This window comes from Mirounga angustirostris, unplaced genomic scaffold (genome assembly GCF_029215605.1).
Source record: "Mirounga angustirostris isolate CCGP_5_RB_7025 unplaced genomic scaffold, mMirAng1.0.hap1 SCAF_4, whole genome shotgun sequence".
Classification (NCBI taxonomy): domain Eukaryota; kingdom Metazoa; phylum Chordata; class Mammalia; order Carnivora; family Phocidae; genus Mirounga; species Mirounga angustirostris.
The window spans coordinates 94,435,213-94,459,540 of NW_026991712.1; the positions used below are offsets into that span (position 1 = coordinate 94,435,213).

General features: G+C 38.9%; 1 pseudogene; it reads right to left on the bottom strand.

The window, feature by feature from the left end:
* Window positions 1-21,589: 21,589 nt before the first annotated feature.
* On the bottom strand, window positions 21,590-23,412 carry LOC123842009 (microtubule-associated proteins 1A/1B light chain 3B-like; annotated as a pseudogene).
* Window positions 23,413-24,328: the final 916 nt, after the last annotated feature.

Consider the following 24,328-nt stretch of genomic DNA (forward strand, 5'->3'; position numbering starts at 1 on the left):
GATCAAGTGAATTCAATTTTGTGTTTTGGAACTATTTCACTGAATTTGAAAACTAAACTAAATGTGGCTTTCAATTCTAAACAAAACAGTAAGAAAGTCAAGATAGGTGGTTTGGTTGGGTTTTTTTCTTAAGAGTTTTAAAATATTTCTGAGATTTTTAATAGCAAAAGGAAATCATATTTAGTACAGCTGGATCATTTCTACATAATTGGCTTTTCATTCTTGATCTGGTTTTGAACTGTTTACTCCACTTTAGTAATTAACCATTATCAGCTTCATTAATGAAACAGAAACCACCTCCTATAATCATTTATAAAATACTTGTCAAACAAAATTTAAACAAAGAATAGGATCTGGGCAAAGTAACAGCTCTTCAAAATCTACTGCAACTAATTATAAAGTATTCTAGTTATTTTGTTGTTGTTTTCCATTTATTATGAAAGATTCCTTCAGGACCTACAGCATTTCTCTTGGCATAGTTATCTGAATTCTTTTATACAAGAGAAATTATTTTAACAATAGTTTTTATCCACTGATGTGAAAAGCTGAGTTTTTAGCTGCTTATGTCTATAAATTATAAAAATCAAATTCCTATTTAATCAAGCTACCTTTAGAGACATTATTTTATATTCTACTTAATTTTTAGTTGACTGAGTAAAAAAGAGCATGGGAGATAGTTTAAGACATATTTCTTAGTTTAAGAAATTATACAAGCAAAATTACAGCTTGTATATCCAAAAACAAATTTAAAGTATTCTGAAAGATTGTTCTACTGGCATTTAATGAGAATACCACAAAGTCTTAAATGATTTAATGATTTATAGGAAAACATGCTCCACTATTGTAATCCTTTTCCCCAAGGCTTCATATTTTATAGAGTTTAGAATATTATTACTTTAGATAAATAAGGCAAAAAAATAGAATGTTAACTCAGAATATAAGGGATAATGGTGAGATGCAAACTTCATATACATAAATGATGCTAGTGGCAGATCATCAACTGAGCATGTTCTTTGAGCTTCTTTTCTAGTTCACAATTGCACTTTGCTAGCTAAAAGATCAATAGTAGCAATGAAGCATGAAAAGGCTCATAGGGTGATTTAATCCGTGATCTTTTTTTCATTACTCTTCCACCAGAATCTTGGTCTGTGGCAATCTGCGTTGCCAGTGCCCATCACAGGGCCTGGTTCATAATGGGTGTTCAGTAAGTATTTCTTGTATGAATGAATAAAGGAAGGAAGGAAGGAAGGAAGGAAGGAAGGAAGGAAGGAAGGAAGGAAGGAAGGAAGGAAGGAAGGAGGGAGGGAGGGAGGGAGGGAGGGAGGGAGGGAGGGAGGGAGGGAGGGAAGGAAGGAAGGAAGGAAGAATGAATGACTGCTATGCTAACCAACTGAGCTAACTATGCAGAAACTAAAAATGAAGATGTAATAAAGTAATGCCTCTAGCATTCAAGAAAGTCAAAATATTCAGTTAAGGTGCTCATTATCTTACACCTTCAGTTTTGAATTCAAGATTTCTTTATCCTCATTTTGTAGGAGGAAAACTGAGCACTAGTAGTTGACACTTTGTTTATGCATCTGTTAGTGCTTTATCTTCCTAGGCTTTAATTGTTTTCATTCATATTTATCTAACCAATTAATCATGGATACCTTATAAGCAAATACCATGTTCATTCTCATTTCCCTGGTGCTTAATACAGTGACTTGCATGTAAGAGATACTCAGTAAATGCTTGCTGAACCCAAAATTTATACTTTTTCTAAAATATTTTCTTCTTCATTTTAATGTCATTTCTAGGGTATTAATATAGTACAGACCTTTCAGAATACAGAAATCTGTAGATAATGACATGGGTATTTCTAATTATTTATGGCAATGTATTTTCAAAATCTTATTATCTCTGGGTTATGAAGAAATGGCTCCAAATATTTATGTCTTCTAATTAGCATTAAATAATATTTTATGAAGTTTCTTCATTTGTCTTTTGCAGAATATTATACATTTTTAAAAATCATATTAATACAACGAGCAATGAAGAAATTAAATTTTATAACAACCCCAATTTCAAGAGCAGAAAATTTCTCTAATGTTCCAGTTACAATTCTTCTATTTGGGAATTTAGATAAAGGAAGATAAAACTGGAAAATAAAACTGCCCAGTATTTTTCCATAACACCAGTGAAAATCTATATGAAAAAAATATTACTTCTTCTCCAAAGTGGCAAAGGTACACAAGCACCTGTTAAGGGTCCTTATTCTGAGAAAAAAAAAAAATATATATATATATATATATATGTATATATACACATACACACCATCTGGTTTAAAGAGGCAGGTAAATCTCCTCTGTAATGAATTAAAGAATTAAATGATATCAGGGAGAATTTCAGTCACCATTTATGACACTAACACTTTTTACCTGGAAATTTCCCCATGGTTTTAGACTGTCAGATATTTTGTATAAATGCACATTAAAAATACAGAATTAAACACTCTAAATTTTTTTCCATTATACTTTCCCTTTTCTTTAACCAATATTATGTTTGGCCTAATACTATAGAAATGCACATGATTTGCATAGACTTTTTTTGGCATTATCAGTCTGTTTTGTGTGATGCAGCACTGACAGATCAGCTCAGACTCTAAATGTAAGGATAAAAAATTATTCACATTTTTAATGTAGTGTTTATGATTACTTGGCACTTCTCTTTACATTAATGCCAGAGTTACAAGGGGTATTTTCTTCTTATTATTATTTTTATTGTTATGTTAAGCCCCATACATTACATCATTAGTTTTTGATGTAGTGTTCCATGATTCATTGTTTGTGCATAACACCCAGTGCTCCATGCAGAACGTGCCCTCCTCAATACCCATCACCAGGCTAACCCATCCTCCCACCCCCTCCCCTCTAGAACCCTCAGTTTGTTTTTCAGAGTCCATCATCTCTCATAGTTCATCTACCCCTCCGATTTCCCCCCCTTCATTCTTCCCCTCCTGCTACCTTCTTCTTCTTCTTTTTTTTTTTCTTAACATATTGCATTATTTGTTTCAGAGGTACAGATCTGAGGTTCAACAGTCTTGCACAATTCACAGCGCTTACTAGAGCACATACCCTCCCCAGTGTCTATCACCCAGTCACCCCATCCCTCCCACCCCACCCCCCACTCCAGCAACCCTCAGTTTGTTTCCTGAGATTAAGAATTCCTCATATCAGTGGGGTCATATGATACATGTCTCTCTCTGTTTGACTTATTTCGCTCAGCATAATACCCTCCAGTTCCATCCATGTCGTTGCAAATGGCAAGATCTCATTCCTTTTGATGACTGCATAATATTCCATTGTATATATATACCACCTCTTCTTTATCCATTCATCTGTCGATGGACATCTTGGCTCTTTCCACAGTTTGGCTATTGTGGACATTGCTGCTATAAACATCGGGGTGCACGTACCCTTTCGGATCCCTACTTTTGTATCTTTCTGGTAAATACCCAGTAGTACAATTGCTGGATCGTATGGTAGCTCTATTTTCAACTTTTTGAGGAACCTCCATACTGTTTTCCAGAGTGGCTGCACCAGCTTGCATTCCCACCAACAGTGTAGGAGGGTTCCCACAAGGGGTATTTTTTTTTAATTATGGAGGAGGATAGTTGCTCTTTCTTGTTGTTTAACTAAATCAAGTAATTCTTTGTTAGCAGCTCTTCTGAGTCCCGCCAGAATGAACTTGTCTCATTTTGACAAGATGCAGAAGGGGCACTAATAGTTATTAAAAGCATTAAAACATTAACCTTTAGCAACCTCATTTTTCACTTGGTACCCACACATCAGTATTTTATCAAACTGAAGTTAAACACTAAAAATTAGGAACAACTGATCTTTTCTCTTCAACCTGAAAGAATAAATGTGATAGAAATAAAGGCATTAGAAGGAAGAGACAGTAGAAATAGTTGTTGTAGTGTTAACATAATTCTAATCACCTACCACTGGTGAAACTAGTGTCAGAGAGGGAATTGTTCTAGAAACATCCACTACAATTATCTTCAGAATTTCAAGATTATAGAACTGATAGTATCAGGATTTGATTTATTAAACATTACACAAGAATTCCAGGTTAAAGAATTTTGAGATCAGACTATTTTAGATAGCAGCCCCTGAAATCACAAATTCAATTCAGTTCAATTTTCAGCCATTCACAGCACACCTCAATAGTAGGTTCACAACAAATATTACTGCCACCCCAAATCTCTTGCCACCTGACCATAACCAAAGCACTTCCTTGGCTACTAGAGGAATGCAGAGATAAATGCAACATAATTCCTTTCTAGTGGGAGACTAGGACACGTATATAAGTAATACTACACAGAGTAGAATGTCATAAGTTCTATGCAAACAAAGAATTATGAAAACATAGCAAAGGAAGAAACAAATAATCAGCACAGGCCACAATAAGCATCTGTAGTTGACATTTATCACTCTTTCTAGCCACCTGGTATCTGAAATTTTTCATTTATAAAATTCCCTCTCCTTACGAGTCTCAGTAAGGCAGAGCCCAACTTCCACTATGGAAACTAAAAATGTGGCTTTTCTATCTTCCTTTTTACCTAGAATATGCGCCCATGCCTTAGGCTCAACTGATCAGACATCTCCCCTACCACCTATGCCCAACAGCAATGACAGCACAGAATTCTCTGTGGTAGTTAATGCAATTGTAAATGAAGTTCTTAGAGCAGCTGCAGCAAAGGTATTCAGACTGTATGTAGAACATGTCCAACCACCTACTGATGAGGAGGGTGATTATACTGTCTCCACTACACAAGTTCTGCAACATGATCTAGAACATTGTTACTGGTCGCACAACTGTGAACCTGATTATCCAGTCTTCCTAGTGATTCCACAGGCAACCCAATATCCTGAAAATAAACAATCCTCCATTCATACCAACCAGAATTTCTTCCTACAGTTCACAGCTAATAATCTTAGTGGACACAGAACTTAAAAAATGGTAGCTGGCTTTTCTTTAGTCATATTTTCACCTGCTGACCAAGTCCAGAATATAAAGCAAAACCCTCTGTCACACATAATGTAGTTAGAGCAACAGTCCCTAAGTCTAACTATCAGAACCAAAATGAGGAGCTTTCAAATTCAAGTAATGGAATTTGATCAGGAGACCCACAGGGCATCATTCATTTATTCCACAATATTTATCCAGTAATTACTATTTTGCAGGCACTCTGCAGGTGCTAGGGATCAATGGTGGCAAAACAAACATTTTCTCTACTCATACAGATGACTATCTTGTGAGGAAACAGAAAGTAATCTCATAATCATCCTAATCATCATAATCATCATAAATGAAATAAATGCTCTGAGACAAGATAGTATATAATAAAGGAACCTAACCAAAACTAAGATTTTAGAAGGTTTCCCTGATGAAAGATGCTTGAGTTGAGATCCAAAAGATGAGAAACATTTCACTTGGGCCTTGAAGGATCTCAGGCAGAAATGAAAGAATGAAAGTGTAAGGTGAGTACAAAAACATTAATTCAAAAAGATAACATGCACCCCCATGTTTATTACAGCATATTTATAATAGCCAAGATATGGAAGCAACCTAAGTGTCCATCAGTAGACAAATGGATAAGGAAGATGTGAGATACACACACAATGGAATATTGTACAGCAATGAAAAAGGATGAGATTATGCCATTTGAGACAACATGGATGGATCTGGAGAGTATTATGCTAAGTGAAATAAGATAGATTGAGAAAGACAAATACCATATAATTCTATTTACAAGTAGAATCTAGGGGTGCCTGGTGGCTCAGTCAGGAGACTATGCAACTCTTGATCTTGGGGTCATGAGTTTGAGCCCCACATTGGGTATAGAGATTATAAAGAAAAATAAACTTAAAAAAAATAAACTAGCATAAAAAATAAAAACATTTAAAGAACAAAACAAAGATAAATAAAATTTTAAAAACAAATGAATAAACAACCAAAAAGCAGAATCAGACCTATAAATACACAGAACAAACTAATGCCAGGGTGGAGGGGAATTTGGGGTTGGTTGGGCAAAACGAGTGAAGGGAGTGGGAGATACAGGCTTCCAGTTATGGAATGAATAAGTCACAGAATGAAAGGCACAGCATAGGGAATATAGTCCATGATATTGTAATATTGTTGTAAGCGACAGATGGTAACTAACATGTGATAAGCATAGCATAATGTACAAACTTGTCGAATCACTATGTTATACACCTGAAACTAATGTAACATTGTGTATCAACTACACTCAAAAAAATAAAACATACTGTTAGGTCAGTGATTGGATTAGATGCCTCATCTCCTGGAACTGTGAGGGAGTTGAAGACCAAGAGAGAGCAGCAGCCACCTCTTTTTTTTTTAATCATTGAGATATAATTGACATACAACACTATCAGTTTCAGGTGTACAACATAATGATTCAATATAAGTATACATTGCTAAATGATCAATCACCACAATAAATCCAGCCAACATCCATCACCACACAGTTATAATTTTTTTTCTTGTGGTAAGAACCCTCAAGATCTATTCTCCTAGCAATCTTCAAATACACAATACAGTACTACTAACTATAGTTACCATGCTTTACATTACATCCCCAGGATTCATTTATTTATAACTGGAAGTGTGTACTTTAACCAACTTCATCCATTCACCTACCCCCCCACTCCCATCTCTGGCAACCACCAATCCATACCCTGTATCCACTATTCTGGTTTTGTTTTTCTGGGGTTTTTTGGATTCCACATATAATTGAGATCGTATGGTATTTGTCTTTCTCTGTCTGACATATTTCATTTATCATAATGCCCTCAAGGTCCATCCATGTTTTTACAAATAGCAGGATTTCCTTCTCTTTTATGGCTGAATATTTCTCTCTCTCTCTCTCTGGGTGTGTGTGAGTGTATGTGTGTCTGTATCATATTTTCTTTATCCATTCATCCATTGATGGACACTTAAGTTGTTTCCATATGTTGGCTATTGTAAATAATGCTGCAATGAACCTGCACGTACAGATATCTTCTCAAGTTAGTGTTTTCATTTCCTTCAGATAAATATCCAGAAGCAGAATTGCTAATCATATGGTAGTTCTATTTTTAATTTTTTGAGGAACCTCCATATTATTTTCCATGGTGGTTGCACCAATTTACACTCCCACCAAGAGTGCACAGGTTTTCCCCTTTCTCCACGTCCTCATCAACACTTGTTAGTTCAAGTCATTTTGATTTTAGCCATTCTGACAGGTGTGATGTGATATCTCATTGTGGTTTTGATTTGCATTTCCCTGATGATGAGTGATGTTGAGCATCTTTTCATGTGTCTGTTGGTCATCTCTATGTCTTCTTTGGAAAAATATCCATACAGATCCCCTGCCCATTTTTTAATCAGATTGCTTGATTTTTTGGTTTTGAGTTGTATAAATTATTTCTTTAGTTTGGATATTAACCCTTTATCAGATATACATTTTGCAAAGGTTTTCTCTCATTCAGTAGGTTGCCTTTTCATTTTGTTGAGGATTTCCTTTGCTGTGCAGAAGCTTTTTTGCTTGATGTAGTCCACTTGTTTATTTTTGCTTTTGTTGCCTTTAACAGCCATCTCCTGAGAGAGTTCAAAGGGACTAACATTACCAAGGTAAAGTCAACCTTCAAAAAAGGGAGTGAGTTGGAAAATAAGTTTGAAGAATTCAGACAAAGAATTTGTTCACAAAGGAAAGGGTGCTCCTGAGGGCACAATGTAAGTTGGTGTCTACAAACTAGGATACAGTACCCCTGGAAACACACAACAACATCGTTACTGTGGTATCTAAATGGGGTGTCTGTCCGATTGGATGGGGGCCCCCAAATGTGGGGCAAGGATCAGGTGGAGGCCAGTGGCACTGGAGCAGGGAAACGATTCACCTGAGGCTGAACAGAGGAGATAGAAGTGTATTGAATACATCACAAGGGAGCAGCGGGGAGGACAGCAGAGGAGAGTTGTCTGCCATGAGGTGGTGGGTGGCGGTGGTTTTTAAAGGGGAAAAATGAGGAGGCATGGTGACTGTGGAATTCTCCCTTTTTTGGTAACTGTGCCTGGTTGTAAGTAGCCCACTGGTCAGTGAAGGCCTATGGATATCTTGAGGTGGGTCGCCTGAGGGGCCGGTCGGTATCCAGCTAGGGGTTGCTGTAGACCCTTTCTATATTCTATTGCTCAATCCTGTTTGCCTAAAAGCAGACTCTACATTTACATCATTCCAGGATTTCTAGATCCCCAAGAAGCCTTTTTTTTTTTTTTTACAATTGATATGTCTAAGAATGAGACTGATATGTCTAAGAATAATAATTCTACTTTACAAAAGAAATACATAGCTCTCATCAAACCCAAAACTTACCATGGCATTTTCCCTGGGTTATACTTCCAGAGCATCAAACAAAAGCATAAATGAAAATACTAGTTTGGGGAAAATCTCCCTTAACAATCAAAGCACACTAACTCATAGGGCTTCCTATCTTTCTTATTATGGTCTAGCATTAGAAATTGGGTATTTTGGCCCACATTGGGATATTCTGAATTTGGAACAGATGAAGCAGTATAAATAAGTAAGGGTTATTCTTTTAAATATAAATTGGATATATATTTAACATCTATTATATACATTTATACATAATATATATGGAATATTTGTGAAACACCCAAGTTTTTTTAGATACACTGGCAAAAACCTAAGGATAAATACTGTATAGGGACGCCTGGGTGGCTCAGTCATTAAGCATCTGCCTTCGGCTCAGGTCATGGTCCCAGGGTCCTGGAATCGAGCCCCGCCTCAGGCTCCCTGCTCCGCGGGAAACCTGTTTCTCCTTCTCCCACTCCCCCTGCTTGTGTTCCCTCTCTCGCTGTCTGCCTCTGTCAGATAAATAAAATCTTTAAAAATAAATAAAAATAAATAAATACTGTATTTTATTCAATTAACTATTAAAGCCAAATTTATCAAATCATATAATTAAATATTTATTCCAGTTAGTCGATTCTTATATTATAAAATGTTTACTATTTCCTACCTAACCTTCTCAAAAAATAAAAGTATTTATGTTTTTGGTGAAAAATCATAGAAGACAACTTGAAAATGATTAAATGGGTCAATTATTTTTTCAAATGTCTTATAGAGAGCCCACAAACACAAATGTGTAAGGAAAGAGTTGTGTTCATCTCTGACTGGGTGTGAACAGTGACCATAGTTTTATTTGACAAGCACTGTATTTTTTCAATGTTCTAACCTGAATGCCTTTAGGAGGTAGGGCTGGCGGGGGGTGGGGGAAGCAGACTCCCTTGAATTCACCTTCACCACAGGGCCCTCCACTCCCTATTATTAGCACTTAGCTCAATTAACTCATTCACAATTCCTGTCTGGTCCCTCTTGGTCTTTGAGTTTACAACTCCTAAAAGGAAATAGTATGTATTTGGAATAATTTGTTGTTGAGAGACAATTCCCCAGGGATTGCTTATATATCTGCACATCTTGTAATCTATACACTCACTCCCTTTGTTCATACTATCCTTTCAAAGATGTTTGAATAGCAAACAGCCTTCAAAGAGAAGATAGCGCCTCCCTCCAGACCAAACGGGGCGGGGCTGGGGGAGCCATGCTTACTACTCACATGCTTACTACTCATTATAAAAGATTCATTGGGAGGGCGCCTGGGTGGCTCAGTTGGTTAGGCGACTGCCTTCGGCTCAGATCATGATCCTGGAGTCCCTGGATCGAGTCCCGCATCGGGCTCCCTGCTTGTCAGGGAGTCTGCTTCTCCCTCTGACCCTCCCCCCTCTCATGTGCTCTCTCTCTCATTCTCTCTCTCAAATAAATAAATAAAATCTTTAAAAAAAAAAAGAAGAAAAGATTCATTGGGAAATTGGAGGGGGAGATGAACCATGAGAGACGATGGACTCTGAGAATCAAACCGAGGGTTCTAGAGGGTAGGGGGGTGAGGGGACGGGTCATCCTGGTGATGGGTATTAAAGAGGGCATGTTCTGCATGGAGCAATGAATCATGGAACACCACATCAAAAACTAATGACCTAATGTATGGTGATTAACATAACATAATAAAATTTAAAAAAAAGATTCATTTCCCTAAACTCCAGATTGCTCTCATGTCACACCCCTCTACAGGTGCAGGTGTCATCTGGCCCTCTACGTCATCTTGGGAATCGATGATTGGGGAAAAGCACAAAAGTGCTGATATTCTGGCTACTGAGATTATAGAGCATAAAAAGACAGCCCTTCATCTCTGACCCAGGAGTTTCCAGCACAATGCCCTCTAATCTTTTAGGTGGTTCTTTCTCCAGCCTCAGGCAATTTCTTCACAGGCTTGTGCTGATCAGTACTTGGCTGAAGAATTTAAGGGGACATTTTGCAGATCTAGGGTCAGGACTAGAGTAAGGCAAGCAAGGTGCTCAGGGCCAAAAATCTGAGAAAGCCCTAACTCTCAGGCTCAAACAAGAACCTAAGAATGAGTACCTCCTTGAAGTCTGTGGTGTGGGCATCTCTCTCTCTCGCCTCACCCTAGTCCCAGCCCTGTCCCAAGCTCCAGAGTACTCTCACTGCTCATGTGCCACTCTCTCTCTCTCCCCGTCTTTATCTCCCCCTCTCCCTCTCCTTTCCTCCCTCCCTCATCTCTCTCCCCCCTCCTCCCTCCCTCGCTTTCCCTCCCTCTCCTTCTGTCTCTCTCTGTCTCCTGAGGGTTTCTCCTCTCCCATACTCAGCCCATTCAACTCTGGGATGCCTTGACCTCCCCAGATCCCCAGCACTTTCTCTTCAGCTCAGCGCTGCCTGGGTAGCTCCTCCCTGTGCTGTTTCTGGAATCTCTCTGCAGGTAGTTAAGTTGGGCAATCATAAGGTTCTCCTTGCTGATTTCCCTTCTCTCAAGACCACTCTCCTATGTTGGCTGATATCGAATGTCTTGAAAATCATTGTGGCATGTATTTCGTGGATTTTTTAGTTGGTTCAAAACAGGCAGGAGGTTGAATCTGGTCCTCATTACTACATCTCAGCTGAAGGCAGAAGTCTTGGGTTCTGTTTTGATTGCTTGGTGTTTTACTGTCCATGCTGTGAGACAAAACACTTTCAGTGGATTTTGGTACTTGGGCTGTCCAAAGCATCAGACGCCAGCAGGCTTCAACTGATGAGCAGTCTAAAAGAGGCAGAGTTGCTATTTGGCCCCTTCAGAAAGGAACTTTCCCAGGAATCTGGATGGATAACTGTTCAGGGTAAGCTGGTATCTGCAGTAATGACTGAAGAGTATCATGGCAGGATGTGTGTTTCCAGCCCTACGGTCAGTTTTTCTACTTCTGCCTCATCTTAGGACTGTTTTCTTTATGAGTCATTTCTCAATAAACTGACTAGTTCTACACCTCAATTTTCTGTGTTTAGCCCTGAAATCATGCCAGATGGGCACAATCAGTCTAATTATGGGCCAGGCACTATACTTGGTTCTTTGTATACATTGCCTCTTTAATTTCCACAACCATCATGTTACACAGGTACTAGTGTAATCCTCATTTTATAGATGAGGGAAGTGAGGCTCAGAAAATTTAAATGACTCAGTTTCCCAGGGTTACACAGCTGGTAGGTGTTTATCCAAATAAAATCTAGGTATATTCAACTCCAAGGCCTATATAGTGGTTCAGGAAGGAATAGTTTAACACAGGAGATAAACTGGACTATCCTCCTCAAAACACTGATCACAGTGGGGTGCCTGGCTGGCTCAGTTAATGGAGCATGCAACTCTTGCTCTCCAGGTTGTGAGTTCAACCTGGATGATTGGGGATGTAGAAATTACTTAAAAATAAAATCTTAAAATACAAAAACAAAAAGCACTGATCACAGCATAGCATAACATAGAGATGTTGAATCACTATGTTGTGCACCAGAAACTAATGTAACAGTGTATGTCAACTATACTCAAATTTTAAATTAAAACAAAACAAAAAACAAAAAACACTGACCACAATACGTATGGCCTTGTGACCCCAGAAAAGAAAGAGGCCTGAAATAAAAACCACAATCCTCATTTCCTAGGAGCAACCTGGTGGACAACCCGGCTTGTCCTACATGGCCTATCTCATACAAGACCCATCAAAAGAACTGACAGACTAAGCTGAGTGGTCTACCAAGGCAGTATTATGGCATAAATGTAAGACTACAGTTTAGTTCACATCCACTGGGACATGCAACCATCCATCAGGGAAAAAATCATGGAAATGGGCAAAATAGAAATAGAAATAGAAGTCCCTGGGTATCTCGTAAACCCCAAATGGCCAAGGAAATGATCCTCTAGTTTTTAGCTAGATCAGTAAAGTCAAGTATGAAAAAGGCATTTAAGACTACTAAGAGAGTCACAGGGAGTTGAATCTAAAGTGAATTCCTATTCTATGAGATGATAGAGCTTCAGAGGAGACTTGATTATCCAAGATACATTGCAGGAATGTTTCTTCAATAACTGAAACATAGGATAATAAAATATCTTCAGGATAGTGTCTAAATGAAAGATTAGACTGAAGTCTCAAAAGGAACTAACGTAAGTAATCTAAGCGAACAGGCTCAATCATTTATTGGCAACCCAAATACACATTGTATCCTCTTTCTCCTAGATGATTAAGAATAACTGTTAAATAAGATTTGGAAAACTGAACTTCCACTACGCTTCAATTGATAATATTCTATATTACTCCTTAAGCCAATGTAAAATGCCTAAGAAAATAGAGGTGCCTGGATGGCTCCATCAATTAAGCATCGGACACTTGGTTTGGGCTTAGGTCATGATCTCAGGGTCGTGAGATTGAGCTCTGCATGGGGCTTGGCACTCAGAGGGGAGTCTACTTGAAATTCTTTCCCTCTCCCTCCCCCTCTGCTCCTCCCCACCCCTGCCCCCACATGCGCTTGCGCTCTCTCTCTCTCTAAAATAAAATGAAATCTTTAAAAAATAAAATAAAATGCCTCAGAAAAATCAACTTAAATATTTTCCTATCTAGCCCCCTGCCAGTCAACCAATCACAAACCAGAATCAGCCCAGCCTGACCCAGACCACAAGGACTACCCTGCAGACACGTGAACAAAAGAAATAGTTATTGTTTTAAGCCATTGAGTTTGGGGGTAGTTTATTATGTAGCAATAGATAAATGATACAACTTCTGATTCACTTCAGTACTTTATTCCAACCATTCAATGACCACCCCCACTACCATTCTCAGCGCCTAATTTTACCTCCTTTTTCACATGAGAAAAACAGACATACTTAAATCCCACCCTGACCTAACACCACACTATAGCATAGTGGCAAAGAGTACTGATTGTGAAGCCAGACTTCCAATTCTTATCTTGGCTCTGGCACAGATAAGCTGTAAGGCTGAGAGAAAATTACATGTTCCTTTTCTGTAAAAGTAAGGACGATGATAATACCTACCTCATATAGTTGCGGTGCAAATTATGAACAAAGTCTTCAGACCATTTTGCTGCCCATACTCAATACTCTAAAAATATAAGCTACTATTATTTTTATTGTGCACTGGCCAGTAATCCAGAGCTTGATTTTTTAACAGCTTTATTCACATACCATATTTATTATTCATATACCATAAAATTCACACATTTAAAGTGTACATGTCAGTGGTTTTTAGTATGTTCACAGAGTTGGGCAACCATCACCGCAATCTAATTTTAGAGCATTTTCATCACCCCAAAACAAAGCTTGATTCTGAGACTTGAAATACTAAAGTGGCTGTCAGCCACATCCTTGAGGAAAGGCCAAAAGTCCAACAGGGAATACCAAATACCAATGCCAGTCTAATGAGCAGGAGCAGAACTGTAAACAAGAGGTGAAGCCAAGAATTAGGGTCAGATGGAAACAGAATTGGAAAGGAAATGAAGTTCAATACATAACCACAAACAGTACTAGCCTGTCTACAGCTGACATTTTCACATTTGCCAGACTGACTTAAAGGTGTAGCACCCAGGAAAGCTTCTCACTTCCCACATTCAGACCTACCCTGCCAAGGTTTAGAAAACCAGGGCTTGTCCCAGATTCCTTCCCTCTAAAATGTTCTAACATATCCTGGTATCCAAGGTTCTTTGGGTTATAAATATAACCTTCAAATATCCTCCAAATTCCGAAGAAATGAGGGGATCACCTTTCTCTTTTATGTCCAGCTAACACAGCTTAAGCCTCCATCCTATGTGACCTCAGAGCGTTTTGTCCATTCCCCAAGTACTTCTAAGATTCCTTCGGAAATGCTTACATGTCCCCACAAATATATCATTATTGTTTCTTGCCATCTCTTCCTCCAGCCTACCACTCTGTTTCTCACAAGATCTCTTCCTACTATCTTAAAATCTTTTCTCCATCCTGCCCAGGGTATCCACCTAAAACTTTGCGCCAAGTGTAGACATAGGCACCTCCCTAAAATCTCAAAGCACAGCTAACCTGAGTCTTTAGTGTTCATCAGTGTAACTGCTGACTTAAAGATAAAAGAATCTACAACACAGGAAAAGATGATTATTTAAAACAAAATTTTAGTCATCATTGCCCTGGTATCTACTGGCAATACTTTACCACAGAGGGTTCCCTACAAATGATCTTCAGTTGGCCATAGTATTGTAGAATGACAGTTCTCCTCCCAAAGTTAGGAGTCCTTTCAACAGTTGTTATCTTTTCTTTCCCAGACCATGGGCTTTCCCTCTCTTTCCCAAACCCAGCCAGAGTAAAAGGCTGGCCTTCTCTACTTAGCAGCCACATTTCCTCCTTGAGGATGACTGATGGTGGGAATGAGCATGGTATTCAGAAAAGATCTCCTATTTCCCACCATGCAAAATATGATATGGACCCTGGCTGCAGGAAGCCAATCCATAATAGTTGACAGTAGAGTTTCGAAAGTCTGACTTATTCAACCTTAACTAAGATCACCTGTGGCTCACTGACGGTCCCACTCAGATGCCACCATGTCAGATCCAGTCCAGCTCCTTTTCACACACTTCCCTCCAGGTTACAATGAAAAGATTTCAGATCTTCATGTTCCTCTTATGGTCTGCTCTTCCAATTTCTCATAAACAAACATTTATATGATAGACACATTCCCAAAGAAAAATAATGATTATATTCTGTCATAAAGCAACCTAATTCTGGAATTATAAAGAAAACAACTAACTGTAAGCAGCCTGTTCCATAAAAAAAAAAAAAAAATGCACACAATGTAGAAGATGCACATAATTCATAATACTAAACCAAACATCTATTATCTCAAAATTAATCATATTAATTTGTTTTGTTTCACTGGGTCAGGACCCTCCCCAACACACTAAGTAGAATTACTCATTACTCAACATCTCCAAGACTAAAGGGATCACTAAAATGCTTACAGAACAATTCCAAGCTTTATCACACAATACAGAGACTGGCTACTGTCCTTAAAATAACATTTTTTCCAGCTTAGGTGATTTGTCTATGTCTAGTTTGATCACCTTTGGTCAGAGGGCAGGATCATAAGAGCCTCCATGCCTTAAGTATTCTTCTGAAATCCAACAATCTCTGAAATATGAAAGCTTGTTTTCATAACTCATTTGGCAGCAAACCTCACTACCTCCCATAATATACAAATATTAACTCAAAATGGATAAAAGACCCACATGTAAGAACTTAAAACTCTTACAAAAAAAAGAAGTAAATTTTCACAACTTTGGATTATGCAATAGTTTCTTAGATATTACACCTACAACATAAGAAAACAAATTAAAAATAGGTAATTTGGACTTCATCAAAATTAAAAACATTTGTGCTTCAAAAATACCATAAAGAAACTAAAAAGACAAACATAAAATAGAGAAAAATATTTGCAAATCATATGTTTGATAAGGGACTTGAATCCAGAATACACAAAAAATTCTTACAACTCAGCAAAAAGACAAATAATCCAATTTAAAAAATAATCAATACGTTTGTATAGACACTCCTCCAAAGAAGATATACCAATGGCCATTAAGCACATGAAAAGATGCTCAACATCATTAGTCATTAGAGAAATGCAAATGAAAAACACACTGAGATACCATTTCCCATCCACTAGGATGACTCTAATTTTAAAAAAAAATTGTATAACAAGTATTGGCAAGGATATAAAGGAACTGGAACTCTCATCCATTGCTGTTGACAATGTAAAATGATGTAGCTGCTTTGGAAAATAGTTTGGCAGTACCTCAAAAAGTTAAATGACCTTATGACCAAGCAATTCCACTCCAGGGTATTTGCCCATAAAAATCAAAACATATAAAATTAACAAGTCAGGAAACGACAGATGTTGGCGGGGATGAGGAGAAAGGGGAACCCTCCTACACTGTTGGTGGGAATGCAAGCTGGTGCAACCACTATGGAAAACAGTATAGAGGTTCCTCAAAAAGTTGAAAATAGAGCTACCATACGATCCAGCAATTGCACTACTGGGTATTTACCCCAAAGATACAAATGTAGGGATCTGAAGGGGTACGTGCATCCCAATGTTTATAGCAGTAATGTCCACAATAGCCAAACTGTGGAAAGAGCCAAGATGTCCATCGACAGATGAATGGATAAAGAAGAGGTGGTATATATATACAATGGAATATTGTGCAGCCATCAAAAGGAATGAGATCTTGCCATTTGCAATGACATGGATGGAACTGGAGGGTGTTATGCTGAGCGAAATAAGTCAATCAGGGAAAGACGTGTATCATATGACCTCACTGATATGAGGAATTCTTAATCTCAGGAAACAAACTGAGGGTTGCTGGAGTGGGGGGGGTTGGAGGGATGGGGTGTCTGGGTGATAAACACTGGGGAGGGTATGTGCTATGGTGAGCACTGTGAAGTGTGCAAGACTGTTGAATCACAGATCTGTACCTCTGATGCAAATAATACATTATATGTTAAAAAAAAAAAAGACAAAGATGAAGAAGATAGCAGGAAGGGAAGAATGAAGGGGGGGAAATCAGAGGGGGAGACGAACCATGAGAGACTATGGACTCTGAGAAACAACCTGAGGGTTCTAGAGGGAAGGGGGGTGGGAGGATGGGTTAGCCTGGTGATGGGTATTAAAGAGGGCACGTACTGCACGGAGCACTGCGTGTGTTATACGCAAACAATGAATCATGGAACACTACATCAAAAACTAATGATGTAATGTATGGTGATTAACATAACAATAAAAAATTTTTAAAAATCAAAAGCCTATGTTCACACAAAAACGTGTACACAAATGTTCATAGCAGCATTATTCATAATAGCCACGAAGTGGAAACAACCCAAATATCCATCAACTGATGAAGCGATCAATAAAATGTGGTACATCTGCACAATGGAACATTATTCAGTCATAAAAAGGAATGAGGTACTGATACAGGCTACAACATGGATGGAACTGTGAAAACATTATGCTAAGTGAAAGAAGCCAGACTGAAAAGGTACTTATTCTATGATTCTATTTATATGAAATACTCAGAATAGGCAAATCATTAGAGACAGAAAGTTGATTAGAGGTTGCTAAAGACTAGGGTGAGAGAGAAATAGGGAGTGACTGCTAATGGTTATGGAATTTCTTTTTGGGTAATGAATTTTCTAGAATTAGATAGTGGTGATCAATACACAACTTTCAAAATATACTAAAAACCACTGAATCATAGGCTTTTGGAGGGTGAAATTCATTGAGGGTACATGGATATCTCAAAAAAGCTAGTATTCAAAAGTAACAAAACAAAAAAACACGACTTGAGTTTTTTTGGTGGCCTAAACTGAGTGAGGTTGTATATAATCTTTAATATCCATATTAAATGAATATGCATTTATTTGCTGCAGAAATCTGTGTTTAATTATGAGTACTTCCCCAGATCCTGCCAGGGGTGTTATATAATGTACAATACACAGAGATTAGTGCCTTTCTAAAATCTTAAATTTTCTGAATCTCAGAACACATGGTGCCCAAGGTTTTGAATAAGAAATTATGGGCTTGTATAATAAAAAAACTGATTTAGGATATGTAGTGAATATCAGAAAAGAAAATTTTGAGCTTGACAGATAATACTAAAGTTCTCTAATGCATAAGGCATCACTTGGAGGAAATAAAAGAATTTAATACATAGGATAATCATGAGGATTAAATAAGTTAATTAATATAAAGTCCTTAGAACAGTGACTGACACATAGTAAGCACTTTTTAAACATCAGTATTGCTATTATTCTTATTGAAGTGGGAGTTTGGTTCCAATGACAGCTCTTCTGGGTCTAATCCTTTCCAGTGGACCAGGTGTTAGAGATGTTTATGGTTCCATAAAACCAGTATTATCTTCTGCTGTAAACTTTGGCTTCCCACGTCAGGAGAAGGGGGGGCAGGACAGGCCTCCTGAGGCACAACACAGAACGGTAATAGGGGAAAATATCACAGACTAGCATAATGAAGGGTAGAATTCAATGGAGTTGGTTACCTCGGTGGTTTTGAATGGACCCAAAAAGTCATCTTCCAGATTTTGATAGGAACAGATTATACAAGCACAGCAAGAAGAGAATTAGACAGGGAATTCCACTGGATTGCCCCTCCTGTGGGCCACTGTGGTTGTGCATACTTAGCACCTCTGGTTTGCATAATGTAGATGTCCTACAGGGTTGTGGTCAATGGTGTAGGAAATTGCAGGAGAGCCTTCATTGCATAGAATTGTGGGTTTTAGTAAAAGACCATATTAAAGTATTGTTTGCAAATTCTGCAATGGTGAGGTCGGTGGGCCAGCAATGTTATCTAGAGGAGATACGGTAGTGGGAATTTTCTTCCAGAATTTTGTTGATATAATCTGTTTGGCAAATTGGTCTTTAGGTGATTGGCAATGGACGTATGAACATACACAAAGGAATCTGACATGATTGTTGGAGTCATAATAAGTCTGAAGGCCACAGGTAAGTTGTTAAGATATCTCTGGAGATAACTCTTTAAAAAACAGGGGAGATGACTCCATCAATCAGGAATCTAGAATATGGGCCTTTTGTTAAGGGCCATTTCTACTATCAAAATTCAGGGGCCAAATCTGAAAAACTGAACCACACATAAGAATCTGATTTACCTAAAGAAATTGTTCAATTACTTAATTAGACTAAGCTTATCAGACTCAACTAAAAGCTAGAATTATTTTTTTCCATTCCACCTAATAAGGTGGATAAGGGGTTCACAAGAAATTGCAGATTATAGAAAATAAGCTACAGTTTCTGTACACATCTGTGTAATAAAAGTAAATTTGTACTCCACCACATATGGTTTTACATATTGATCAAAATTGATCAGCATACTTGTGAAAGATTTGCAGCACATTAGATGATGACATTGATGTTTTAAAAAACAAATAGCCGGGCGCCTGGGTGGCTCAGTCGGTTAAGCGACTGCCTTCGGCTCAGGTCATGATCCTGGAGTCCCGGGATCGAGTCCCGCGTCGGGCTCCCTGCTCGGCAGGGAGTCTGCTTCTCCCCCTGACCCTCCCCACTCTCATGTGCTCTCTCTCATTCTCTCTCTCTCAAATAAATAAATAAGATCTTAAAAAAAAAAAAGAACTTAAGAGGAAAGAGGAGATGGATATGGGCTGGGTTGGTGAAAGACTACTGTAAGGAAGCGGAAGGTGGGTCTAAACTGAGCTCTCCAAAGTGCTTTAGATTGTAGGGGGAAAAAAGAAGGAGGGCATTACAAATGAGGGAACCGGGGCGCCTGGGTGGCTCAGTCGGTTAAGCGACTGCCTTCGGCCCAGGTCATGATCCTGGAGTCCCGGGATCGAGTCCCGCATCGGGCACCCTGCTCAGCGGGGGGTCTGCTTCTCCCTCCGACCCTCCCCCCCCTCATGCTCTCTCTCATTCTCTCTCAAATAAATAAATAAAATCTTTAAAAAATAAATAAATAAAAATAAAAAACAAATAGCCAATTCCATTAAAATAAAAGTACAGTTACCCACCCTTTGGTCCCACACTGACTCCACCATTGTTAATAGGACTTTGGGGCTACATTCCCCAGTCCTCCCACTCTGCCAGGCGAGCAGCTTCAGAATCCAGAGTCTAATCCAACAAGAGGTAGTTTGGGTTTCATAACTAGGACCGTCCATCTTGCTATTCCCCCAGCATTTTGATAATACCCCAAATGCCTATTTCTTGGACTCCCTCACTAATTTGAATGAGAATAGACTTTCTGTTTACTTAAGAAAGATACCAGTCAGGGGCGCCTGGGTGGCTCAGTTGTTAAGCGTCTGCCTTGGCTCAGGTCATGATCCCAGGGTCCTGGGATCGAGCCCCGCATCGGGCTCCCTGCTCCGCGGGAAGCCTGCTTCTCCCTCTCCCACTCCCTCTGCTTGTGTTCCCTCTCTCACTGTGTTTCTCTGTCAAAAAAATAAAATCTTTAAAAAGAAAGATACCAGTCATAGCTTTTGTTTCTTTGTTTTTAATCTCCATGCATGAAGGATAAGAGGGCAGTGCCCATGAGGTTCTCATTTCATTAAGAAAAAAACCAACAACAATGTGTGTGTATCAGTTTCCTAGGGCTATCATAACAAATCACCACTGGGTGCCTTAAAACAACAGAAATTTATTCTCTCACAGTTGTGGAAGCCAGAAGTCCGAAATCAAGGTGTCAGCAGGGTTGATACCCTTTGGAGGCTTTGAGGGAATCCATTCTATGCCTCTCTCCTAGTTTCTGGTGGCTGTAGGCAAACCTTGGCTTGTAAACACTTGTAAAAACCCCTCCAATTTCTGCTTCCATCACATGACATTCTCCACTGTGTGACTCTGTGTGTCTTCTTTTGTGTCACCTTTTTTAAAAAGATTTTATTTTTAAAGTAATCTCTACACCCAAAGTGGGGCTTGAGCCCACAACCCCAAGATCAAGAGTGACACACTCTACCAACTAATCCAGCCAGGCACCCCCTTTTCTGTTACTTCTAAGGGCAACTGTCTTTGGATTTAGGATTCATTCTAATCTAGGATGATCTCATCTTGAGATTCTTTTCTTAATTACGAATACAAAGATCTGTTTCCAAGTAAGGTCACATTCACAAGTACAGGGAGTTAAGGCTTGGACATATCTTTTGGGGAGACACAATTCAACCTACTACAAAGCATATTTAAACCTTTTAGGAAATAGGGATGTCAGTTTAAAAATTAATACCAGGGCAATAAATTATTAAGTAAGACAACCAATCAGAATTACAGACTTTTTAGATGTTAAAGGTTATTTTCACAGGCCACAGCAACAATCTCTGAAGTCAGGGTGTCTCTTAATTAGAATTAACATTTACGAGGAGTTTTATGATACAAACTAGTATCTGCTTTTCTGACATTCTAGAAGACTAAACATTTTTCCTTATCTTACTGAGATTTCTTTTACCATAATTATGAGGGCCTGTGGTTTTTCAAGACCAAGTCTTAGAAAGCCATTAGTTAGCAGCAACAGGAAAAAATAGGTATGAGAGCTCAAAACTTACCCTATGGAGGACAAAGGAGAAAAATAGAACAGACACATTTTTCTAATCTTACACCAACAATTTCATTCCAAATGTCTCCTGACAGGCATACACCATATACAGGAAACCATTTCATGCTTCTCACTTTTGCACATTTCAGAAATTGGCATGGATACGCTCACCGTGCTGTGTCCGTTCACTACCAGGAAGAAGGCTTGATTGGCGTTGAACTGTAGGAGCCTTGTAATTATTTTGATGAGTTCACTCATGTTGATGTGATCAGGTGCAAGGAACTCAGTTTTATCCAGGATAGGACACTGCTTCTCACCCTGTAGTTCCTTTTTTTTCTCCCCCACCCTTGTATGGTTCTCTTATCACTGGGATTTTGGTAGGATGCTGCTCTTGGGTAACTCTGGCATCTTTCATTCTTTGTTCGAAGTCACAGCACCACTTGAAGGTCTTCTCCAAGGTCTTGGCATGGTAGGTTGAGGTGGTGTGGCAGCAGTGGTGACTCGGCTGTGGTGACAACAACTTCTGCAAAGATCTACTACACAGCTACGATGTCCCTTCTTCTCCTGGCTCTTCCTCCTTCAAATGTCCCCCTACTCTCTTGTAACCCTTCCCCTATTAGACCCTTCCCATATGAAGGCTATAAACATGCTCAAGACTTGTTCATAAAAATAAAAGCAAAAACAGAAACAAAAACCCTCCCTTATTTCTGTATCCCCTTTTAATCACTACTAGAATCATAGGATTGGTCAAGGGTTGGAGTTTCCTGCTTGCATTTGGCTTTTTTAAAAAGTGTACAGGGGCACCTGGGTGGCTCTGTCGGTTAAGTGTCTGACACTTGATTTAGGCTCAGGTCATGATCTCTAGGTAGTGGGATCGAGCCTCCCCCAACCTTGGGCTCCATGCTCAGCATGGAGTCTGCTTGTCCCTCTCCCTCTGCTACTCCCTACCCCCTGCTTGCATGTGTGTGCCCTTTCTCCTCTCTCTCTCTCTCACAAATAAATAAACAAAATCTTTTTTAAAAAGTGCACAGAAATTAGGTGTAAGAGAGAGACTATGGTCTGTCCAGACTGCCTATTATAAGAGCCCTGTCTGTTCAGGGAAAGAAAATCAGACCACAAAAAAATAATCTGATTGGTAGAGAGAATATGGACATATTCAAAAATAGAAGAGGTAGATGAGGTCAAAGAGACAGTAGTAGGAGAAAAGGCTACAAGAACTAGATAGATTGAAAGAAAGGTTGTAGTCAATTAGATACGAAAGCTTAAAACTTCTTTTTTTTTAAGATTTTATTTATTTATTTGACAGAGAGAGACACTGTGAGAGAGGGAACACAAGCAGAGGGAATGGGAGAGGGGGAAGCAGGCTTTCTGTCGAGCAGGGAGCCGGATGTGGGGCTTGATCCCAGGACCCTGGGATCGTGACCTGAGCCGAAGGCAGACACTTAACGACTGAGCCACCCAAGTGCCCCGAAAGCTCAAAACTTCGAGAAAAAATTCCTGGTGAATGACCAAGGGTATGACCAAATGATCAAGGGATGACCAAAACAAATTCAATGTCTCTAGAAATGAGGAGGCCAAGGAAGACCATTAGCTAAATTGTCCACATAGACATGAATTCATGCAAAGCATGAAGTAATCAAAAAGACTGTAAGCCAGTTCCTCAAATCTAGGAGTAAAGTAGAATACCCAAGGTAGAAGGTCAGTAACTGATAGCAATAAGGAGGAATAGAAGATTCTTCAGCTGGATGATACAAACTTAAAGTGGAGGTTTTACACAAGCAGGTATGAGTAATTACTTGGCAGTGTCATTGGGGAATTAGAATAACCAGTCTAGTTCTCAGCCCTAATGTGGGTGGGGCATAGAAGAATAATTACCACCATTGAAAGGGCAGCAGGACTTGTGGTGTCCTTGAGGAAGAAAAAGATGTGGTCTATATATACAATGGAATATTACTCAGCCATCAGAAAAGATGAATACCCAACTTTTACATCAACATGGATGGGACTGGAGGAGATTATGCTAAGTGAAAGAAGTCAAGCAGAGAAAGTCAATTATCATATGGTTTCACTTATTTGTGGAACATAAGGAATAACATGGAGGACATTAGGAGAAGGAAGGGAAAAATGGGCGGGGGGAATTGGAGGGAGAGATGAACCATGAGAGACTATGGACCTGAGAAACAAACAGGGTTTTAGAGGGGAGGGGGGAGGGGGGATTGGTTAGCCCGGTGATGGGTATTAAGGAGGGCACGTACTGCATGGAGCACTGGGTGTTATATGAAAACAATGGATCGTGGATCACTACATCAAAAACTAATGATGTATTATTGTATGGTGACTAACATAACATAATAAAATTTAAAATTTAATTTAATAAAATTTAAAAAAATAAAAAAAAGAAGGTGACTTGACGTAGGGAGAAGACCAGTTGGGAGACTGTTGCTTCATCTGAATGAGAAAGGATGATGGCCTAACCTACCCAGTAGCCATGAGAATACAAAGAAGGAAATATGTCCTAAAGATATAAAGGACATATATTGCTTTGATAACTAATTAGGTGTGAAGAATAACTAGGAAGAATAAAGGACAACTCTCAGGATTCTGTTTTGGGCAAATGGCTATGAATGTGCTCTTTACTGAAACAGAGGGAGGAGCAGGTTTAAAAAAAAATAATGGGATCAGGTTTTGACCTCGTTGTCCCTCTGGAAATGCCCTATAAGCAACCAAAAATATATATTCTAGGCTCATGAAAGAGATGGGGGCTACAGAGATGGATTTGAGAACCATCATCCCTGAA